Source organism: Ornithodoros turicata, chromosome 7, assembly GCF_037126465.1.
Source record: "Ornithodoros turicata isolate Travis chromosome 7, ASM3712646v1, whole genome shotgun sequence".
Lineage (NCBI taxonomy): Eukaryota > Metazoa > Arthropoda > Arachnida > Ixodida > Argasidae > Ornithodoros > Ornithodoros turicata.
In genome coordinates this window covers 868,007-877,279 of record NC_088207.1, presented here as the reverse complement: position 1 = coordinate 877,279, position 9,273 = coordinate 868,007, and the positions used below count along the sequence as shown (strand labels likewise).

Below are 9,273 nucleotides of genomic sequence, written 5' to 3'. Positions count from 1 at the left end.
TACTTACATTTCAAACTTTTTTGAAAAAAGGCAGTCCAAGTCTGTCGGATTTGCCAGACTCTATAGAAAGCCAGTAAGCACAGTGTGGAAAGGCTGTTTCGTCTTTCGAAAGCGGAGGTGCAGCTACCACGACGCTTCCTCATCTCAATGCTTCGGAGCGGCGTAGCCTAGTAAGAAGCCATCAGAAGGATCTCATGAAGGTAACTTGGTTGAAAAAGTGGAGGGTTCTGTGCGATACGTAGGAAGGCATACGTGTTACACAACAGCTACGAGAATGATCGACTGCACTTGCATGGTTTTTAGTACGTAGACTTGGAACTGAAAAATAAATGTGCTAACCTTGTTGAAACTACTTTTCCGTCAGGACCACACGAGAGCACACTTGGTTTCTTTAGTTGAAGGTATCATCAGGTCCCCATGCTCCTTTGAGATGCAGCAGACAGAATTTCGCTGAGGCGAGTGACTGCCGTTGCGGTTCGTCGCTTCGCAGCAGATCAAGAACAGTACACCGCAACGTTCAGAATATGGCGACCAACTCCAACATCAACCCAATGACCCGAACAAAGAGGATGAACCGGGAGTCACACAAGTTCGCAGTTCGCAAGCTCGGCATACGGCATCCGTTACAGCTGACCGGATACGGAAGCATATATGGAACGCTGTGTACAGATTGAAAAGAAAATCGTAGAAACTGTTGCAGGTGATAAATGCAGGTTACATTTTTCTTTTTGAGGCTCTGTAACAAAAACATATTAACGTAGAAATGCCATTTCATGAAGGAAATTGACAGGTATTGCGTGACCACGTGACGCGTTTGAGCCAATTGTTGGTGTTGCGAGTGGCCCTCGTGTTGACGTCATCTTGATGGTGGGCCGGGGTGGATATTCTATATAAACGTATGTTTGCTCGGTTTGACGCTAGGCGTGCTGCACTCGGATGAAGTCAAATGTTTAAAATTCGAGTCTAGAGAAACCGTGGGGTTTTAATGCATGAATTTTCGCATGGAGAGTCCTTGTTGGGTGCTTTATCGACTAGAAGTACGAAAGAGCTCCCACAGTTTCTGGTCAGAGTCCCTTTAAGAGTGTTCCTGGGCGACACAGGGGAACATATACAGGGAGTTCAAAATTAAGCTTTCACAAGCGCTACGCAAACACAGCGATGACAGGAAACCGGATGATAACTTTACGCTACTTGTGTAAGAAACAGGCGCTGCTAATTATGTAGCACCTGTTTCTTACTCAAGGAACAAAAAAAATAGCACCAGTTTTCATTTGTTCGCCTATTTATAAAGTGCTAGTGAAAGCTTAATTTTGAACACCCTGTATACCAGCTGATTCCGTAGGGTATATATGAGTAGCGTATATGTATAACGTATATAAGATATAGCGTATACCGTGGCTGATATAACTAAACTTCAAGGAATCCTTTCAAGCCGACGAAGGAGACATACACTAGCACTCTTACACTGACACATTTCACCTCAGCATGGTTAACTTCTTCCCTCAAGGGCTCAACCAATTTTTCGAATCCTGCATTTCTTTCTCCATGACGAACAACGCAAGAACGACGCGGACGGACAGGGGTTATTCATCCAACACGCTCTTCATTTCCTCGACTTCTTTCTCTATAGGCTCTGGTGCTCTACAAGCCAAGCTACCAGTCTCTCACCGAGGTATGCTAGGAAACTGACGAGTAATCCACCAATGAGTACGACGAAAGCGGGCCTCAAATCGCCCACCGTGAAGGGAGTGACCCCCTGATCATCTTGATTACTTTTTTCGCTGTTTCTTTTATAAGAGCTCTTGAAGTCGTCCAAGGACCTTGCCCTCTCGTACAGTCCTGCCTCGAATCCTTGTGTTATCAATTTCTTGAGGGCTGCCTTGTAAGTTGACGTGCGTTGTACGATAGGTCGAGAAGGCGTCTCATCGTCAATGACCCCTTCAAAGCGGACAGTGTCCATTGGGGCAACCTTCCTCCTCTCGCTCAAGTCCTCAACTTTTGCCAGATAAACTAAATGTCTTGCAAGAGGGCATCCTGGTACGTAGCCAATGCGTATGCTCTACGAGATCACCTTTTTTCCACATATGGCCGGGTGTGCGGTAAATACCTATACAGACATTCTTGTTACCGCTATCTTCTAGTGGGGCATTTCGGAGTAGAGACAAAGCGGACATTGTCTTTTAGGGCAACCTTCCTCCACTCCCTCAAGTCCTCAACTTTTGTCAGATAAACTAAATGTCTTGCAAAAGGGGCAAAATGACGGAAACATCCTGGTACATAGCGAACACTTACGCCCTTCGTAATAATCTTTTTCCAGATATGGTGGGGTGTGCGGTAAATACATATACACACACTCCTGTTACCATTGTGTCGTAAAAGCGATGCCATGTTACAAATTCGATCTTCTAGTGGGACACTTCGGAGCAGAGCCCTGTTGAAAAAACCAGTAAGATTTCAACTGGAAATGTTACTGGTCAGACCGGAAATGCCACTGGTCACACTGGAAATGCCACTGGTCACACTGGAAAAGACTGGATATCGGACTGGCAATACTGGAAACCAGTTGGTACTGGTCACTGGATACACTGGATTTTCACTGGATACACTGGAAACCAGTGTACACTGGTCACTGGCAGTACTGGATTTTCACTGGATACACTGGAAACCAGTGTACACTGGTCACTGGCAGTACTGGATTTTCACTGGATACACTGGGAACCAGTGTACACTGGTCACTGGCAGTACTGGAGTTTCACTGGATACTGACTGTACTGGATTTTAACGGGGTACACTGGAAACCAGTCTACCGCACTGGAGTTTCACTGGGACAAGTGAAACTGGCGCTAGATATACTATAATCCACTGATTACAGATCATAGTCCCACTGGAGTAGTGTCCTATAGAGATCAGAGATGTGTTAGTTTTACTCATAACCTTCAAAAAGTAATTAGTCGCGTCACTTCTTTATAATGCATAACGCTAAATCGTTACTTTTGTACAGTATGCAGTTACTGGGTATTAGTCATTACATTGTCTTCAAGTTGTTAACAGAGTTACATTAGCCGTCAAGAATATAATGGCATTATACATTACACGCTGTACGCACACTTGGGTCTCGAAAACATAATGAATTACGCGCTGCCTCATTTTTGCAACGCATTACCGGTAATGCGCTACTTCAAACATGATATTACATGGTTAATCAATTATGCGCTAGTTGCAATCAATCCAAGTAAGTCGCCCTGATATGGAAGCTATGTGGATTTCTGAATCTTTGACGTCGAGACGTCAGCGTTGATAAACGAATCCCAGATGAATCTGGGATTTGTCAGTTTATCAACGCCAGCTCATTTCTTCGCTCCGATTTTATGTCGGCACAGTTCACATAGAATGCGGCCCAGGATGCATATTCCCCACGGCGTCAGTCGTGACGTTGCCCACTTCTGTGAAGTCGACAACAGCGAGCTCTTTCACCATCAGCACCACCGTCGCTCAATTAAAAAAAAACAAAAAAAAAACGAAAACACTTGCTGGATTATCGAAACTCAAGGCATTCGTGATATTTCGTTATTCAACGGAATTTGTCGGCTTAATAACATAAAAACCAGCAGTGTTGAAAATTCCAGTCATTAAAGTCACCAAATCGTCGCTTGTTTCGGTTTCAAACCGCTGCGTCTAGCAACCATGAAGAAAGAGCACAAAGCAGCGTTCAGCGGGCTGCTGGCTTCCTCGTGGTTTCTTGTGTTCACTCATGTCTATGTTATCGTTGAGTTTAATCGGCAAGATATACTGCATTTCGTGCGTGACGTTTGTTGTTGTGTTCGCTATTCGTCTGACGACGCAAAAGCTGTTGTGCCAGTGCCGTGACTACATGCCGTACAACTTGCCGGACCAGCCCGGACTAGGACCATGCCGGTAATGTATTATTTATTCGTTTCGTGTTACTTATTCACGTTAAACTAACACTAAGACGTTGTATTCTCGTCTTTTGTGTTTTTGCGTGCGCTACCACATATCTTCAATGCAGCGGGTGTATCTTCGCAGTATGGGTGCAGGATTCAGTTCCTCCTGCGCTTTGTCTGCATAAATGTGATAGATATTTGTGCAAAAGAATATTGTGTTTCTCGTTGTGTATGTATGAACAGGAATTCGAAAGTAATCTTTCCGTTTCATTACGTTTATGTCGATTACGGTTGTTGCGTCGTTTCACCGTCAGTGCACAAATGGTGTTGCATTGTAGGATCAACAGATCTGGATGTGTATCATGGGTGGGCAGTTGCAAGCAATCAAAAAAGAAGAGCCTGGTAGTGTCCGGCTATGTTTTGAACTATCCATGTTCTAAAGCATTGAGGCTTTGTTGAGTGTGTCTTTGCAGTCTGTTCCAGTCTCAGAATAGTTATTTTCCACCGTATGTGTTGGTTTATCGACAATTTTTATCGCGCTGCCTTTGGCTGCTGAGAGCCATCAATCACTAAAATAATTTTGCTCATTTAGCAAGTGCTAAAGAAGGTCAGAATGAATGAATGACCTTTTTATGCTGGAAATTACATATGTTGACAAATATAAGTCATCACTTGGACAGGTAACAGATGTTTGTTGATTGTTGCTGCACTGACAACAGATAAAACTGTTCCGTTTTGAAATATAGATCATGCTATTACTGCGAACAACCCAGAATCATTTTGTAATGTTTTCTTAATTGATGAGTGCACAGAGTGATTTAGTAGCTAGCTCAACTTTTGAGAAACTCTCACTGACCCTATTTCCTTTCAGAAATTGGTGTCTCATGTCAAGCACACACACAAGAAAAGGCGATGCAGCATTTGCAGCACATCACTTCACGGTATATGTGAAAGCATACTTCGGCAAATAAGGTGAGCAACTATTCAATGTCTGTAACGTTTTAATTATGAGTGTTAATATGAGTTCCCATTAAGAACAATATTTGCATATTACGTGATGAAATTGTCAAACACACGTCTAGGAATGCATCAGAAGGACACCACGGGACGCTTCAGAGTCTGGATGTACCATATCTGATGAAAATCTTGCACCACAGAGGCTGCTCGATGGATGGATGGATTACAACCCTGATGAAGCAGGGAAGTTCAAGGGAACAACAGGTGCACGACACTATCATTGCTGGACAAAATTGGTGAGTACAATATACATTCATTGCGGAAATATGTATCCCTTATGGTTACAGCAGTGCATTTATTGTTAGATAAAAGTCATTATTAGGGACTTAATGAGGCCAAGGGCAGCCACCTCATCTCTGTATTTTTCGTGCCCTTATTTACACTTGGATGTTTGCCTTGCAGAGGTTGAACAGAAAGATGCCGCACAGGGAACGAGCATGTCACTCAAACTGTTTGACCGGAAAACCTGGAGCAAGAGGAAACTTCCGCACAAGACTACAAAAAAAAGTAGACTTAGAAGTCCATGTATACGGTGTGTTCTCTTTTTTGTTCTTTAGTGCGGTTTGATTATTAGTACTGTATGTTTGTTAGATAATCATTTCTTAAACAACATGTTTCTTCTTTGTAGGGAGAGCACCTTTGGTGGAAGAGGCTTGTCGGCCGACACTGTTATTTGGTACTTAAATATATTTTATCTATTTATATTACTACACAACAAAATCAGCCAATTTCAGGTATGCAAAGGAAGGACAAGTGCACACCACGCATTCCATCACTTATATTGTGCCCTGGTTCATTTCAAAACCTGCACCGGTTGTCATGCCTCCCTACATGCCATCACACACATTGCGTTCTGTTGTTGACAGTAAGGTTTTATGAATCTTGTTTGCTCATCATGTTGTAGAGGCAGTGAAACCTCCCTAGTACCGACGTTCGTGGGACCAACGCTTTAGTTCGCAAGACAGAGGTGTCCGCATGTGAGAGATACAAGACATTAGGGCCGTTGCTTTACGCCAGGAATTGTACATATAAATAATAGCCTGAAGTGTTGAAAATATCTCGAAGAAGTTTTGAAGAAATCTCGTAAATAAACATGTGCTCTAAATTCATGCGAAGTCGAGTGGAAAAACTTCCAGTACGTTAAATGCTCAATTCGGGGAGAAATTGGGCTCAGCTACTCAAAAACTAGCTCTACTGGTTCGGTACAAATGGTTATGTAATTGCTGCCAAACAAGTTAGTGTGCATTCCTACAGATATCTCAGTGAGGGCAATTTGACGGGCAAAATCGGATTTCACCGTAAAAAGGACACCTTCAATTGGCGGAAGAATCCGGCTAAACCCTGAAACTAATAATTATGCACCTTATGCAAAAAGTTCAAACTAGCCTTGTTAGAGAGAGGTGATAAAGTACCCAAAATGTGACTGCCTTCTCCATGAGGGATATACCATGGTCTGTCGATACCAAGTCACCATGTTAACAGTAATTGTTTTGCTGTAGCTGCTCCTGTGTGCCAAAATCACTTGCCATATGTATTTTTCTGTCATGTGCCATTTATAATTGCTGAACAAACTGGCATGTATCAGTCTCACTGATTGCATTTCGCATTGTACTGTGGATTCCAAAAATTAATTTTGAACCTGCGATATCATGAGTACCCGTGTAAGCTGCCTGTGCCTGCTTCCTGCCTTCACCAACAGAGGGGCACGGATCACTGCAACGTATCATGTCAATATTTCTCGGTCCACATTCAGTTTCTGAGGGTCGAAAAGACTAGGTGCACTTGTGGAGCCTTCATTTACCCTGTTTGGCCGGACTCCAGCATTCGCAGCCAAAACGTCTGGGTGGCGGGCAACAGACATGTACAATACAATATGGGATACAAACAAAACGCAATCATTGTTTGTATCTTGGCTGAAGTACATGGTGTACTGTATTCCAATTGGCAAATTGTATGCATTGCAATAGCTCGTGTTACATCAGCCTCTGAGTCTACGGGCACTTCATGCAACATATTCAAAAGCAACGAAGGATTGTGTGTCCAATATTTTCTTTCGTTGATACTCACTATGTGTACAAATTCCAGATTCACCTTGGGGTTGACAGTTTTGTTCCTGAGAACTTCATGTGCGTACAGCGGGGCAGAATCAACAACAAGTTAGTCAACAATTTGATGCAGCCTTTCTGGACACAAGATGGAACGGCGACTAGTTGCTATTCAGGGCAACCGTAGCAGAGAGCAGGCATTCATGCGCTCGTCACAGGCAACACCAGAGAAATTGGACTCCATTACATAAGTAAGATCATGCTGCAGTTATTTTATATCATTCAACGAACGGTCAGGTTCTAGCCACAGTCAATTTGCAATTCTGCTTGAAATATTATCGCATATACTGAACATCTCCCACATTTTCGTTTCAGATGGCATGCCACATTGAGGGCCTACATTGAGGGCCACCAGACTAACCTTGTAAAAGAAGCAAAGCTAGAACTAGTCAGGTGAATCTTTGGAGATTTGGTTTTGGAGATGTTGCCCAGCAAGGCAAAAACAGAAAAGTGACACAATAAAGAAAATAAATCTGGGAATAGTGAATGAGTTCTTATGTATTTCTCGGTCTACACCACGATGCATGCAGATTAGGGCCAGACAAAACTGTTTGTGCCTCTCAGGATACGACACTGCGTGCAGAGCAGGATTTGCAAAAGCCGATGGGCCTGCACCCATGTGACCACACTGGACTCTCCAGTAAGACCAGTGCCCACACTGGACCGTCCAGTAAGGCCAGTAATACTGGAATTTCCAGTAAGACCAGTGTCCAGACTGGGTTAATAATCCGGTATAACACTGGTTACTGGTTTCCAGTCTGTCCAGTATACTGGTTTTTTCAACAGGGAGAGGTTAGAGATCCCTTGTAGACAGTGGACAGCGTCAGCACAAAGAACAGCCACGACACAAGGATAATTCGAATAGGTGTCATTCCCTGATGATCAGATGCCAGCAGCCCCGGACTGGCCGTCGAAAAAAGTGACGTTGTGTAGAAGGCCGACAATCTGTAAAAGGTGGGTGGTCTTCCAGTAGCTGTTTTGAGGACGAGGAATGTCATGGTAGTACAAAACAGCACCGCAGAAAATACGCACATCCAGACGCTGTAGCTAAATGGCAAGAGAATGACCACTTCTTTTGCCTGTGGCTTCCGAGCCTTTCCGAAGAGTACGAAATAACAGGGTCGAAAGTACGTGGTGGTGGTGCTAAATGCCCAGTAATCGGTGTTTTACGGGTCCAGTAATATGTCCCTTGCATTTAACAGAAAATTAAAAAACTGCGACATATCCCGTGTAAGTATCCTGGTGCTGTTGGTTGGATTCAACCTTGACTCTGGGAGGGCTGCCTGTGGATCGACGTTGCAGTTCTTGTGACGGAGGTGTTCAAAGACAGTAATAGAGTTTGTGAATCCACATACAGGACCATGGACGCAGTCTACTCTAAGTGTCGCTCCGTTGAGCTCTGCTGAGGCAGGCTCGGTAAATGTTCTGGCAAAGTCAGCCTTCGGTAGCCGTGACAAAGGATGCTTCCAAAAGAGATACTTACTAAAATCCGGTGCTAGGGACGCTGTACTATTGATTAGAAATATGTGCGAAAATGTTCGTATGATGGTGGGAGTGTGAAAATATGCACTCGATACGACGTTGTCCGCTACTTGTCCGCTACGTTGTCCGAGTTCTTGACGGCGTGTGTGGTAATCTCGTTCGATGTCATACTTGTAGCCTCCTGAAATCGTCTAAGAAACATTGTGCCGGAACTCGTCACTCTTGAAGTGGTGACGAAGGAACTGCGTTAGACGGGAGAAGACCCAGCTGTGCTGAGCTGCACATTTGGGAGTCATTAAAGGGACTATGATACTAAGATACCGAGACTGTCGCCACCGAAATGCTTGTTCATGTAGTCGATGAACCTGGCAGATGTAGTGAACTTCTCCCATGGCTCTTGAGAGAGAATGACTTGCAAGATCACCAGAAAGGTAACGAATGCAAAAGACTTCATCTCGAGACCGTCCGATCGTCGTTACTGAGAAAATGTGAAAGGCAATCTGCTCTAACGCCGTCCAAGATACAAATGGAGATATTTAACGCAGGTGTCGCCAATTAATGTGTTCGTGTGCGCAGCATGTTCCAGACACGCCTGTTTTATCACCACCGTCTACTAACAGGCGTAGCCATGTTTCACGATTCATCGAGTAGAGTGCTGTCGTGGAAGATAGATAGCGCATTGGTATCTAACAAATACACCACGGCTCCATTACACGGTTGATGGGGTGTCTAACGGGTAATTTGACTGGTCGATCTGGTTCATGCGG

General features: G+C 44.0%; 1 long non-coding RNA gene across 1 annotated transcript; it reads left to right on the top strand.

Annotated features, from left to right (window-relative positions):
• The first annotated feature begins 3,683 nt into the window (after positions 1-3,683).
• On the top strand, positions 3,684-7,660 carry LOC135399436 (uncharacterized). The gene is made up of 7 exons (XR_010424260.1): positions 3,684-3,915; positions 4,774-4,874; positions 4,985-5,155; positions 5,322-5,451; positions 5,548-5,595; positions 7,005-7,215; positions 7,340-7,660. It is a non-coding gene; the product is annotated as an uncharacterized LOC135399436 (long non-coding RNA).
• Positions 7,661-9,273: the final 1,613 nt, after the last annotated feature.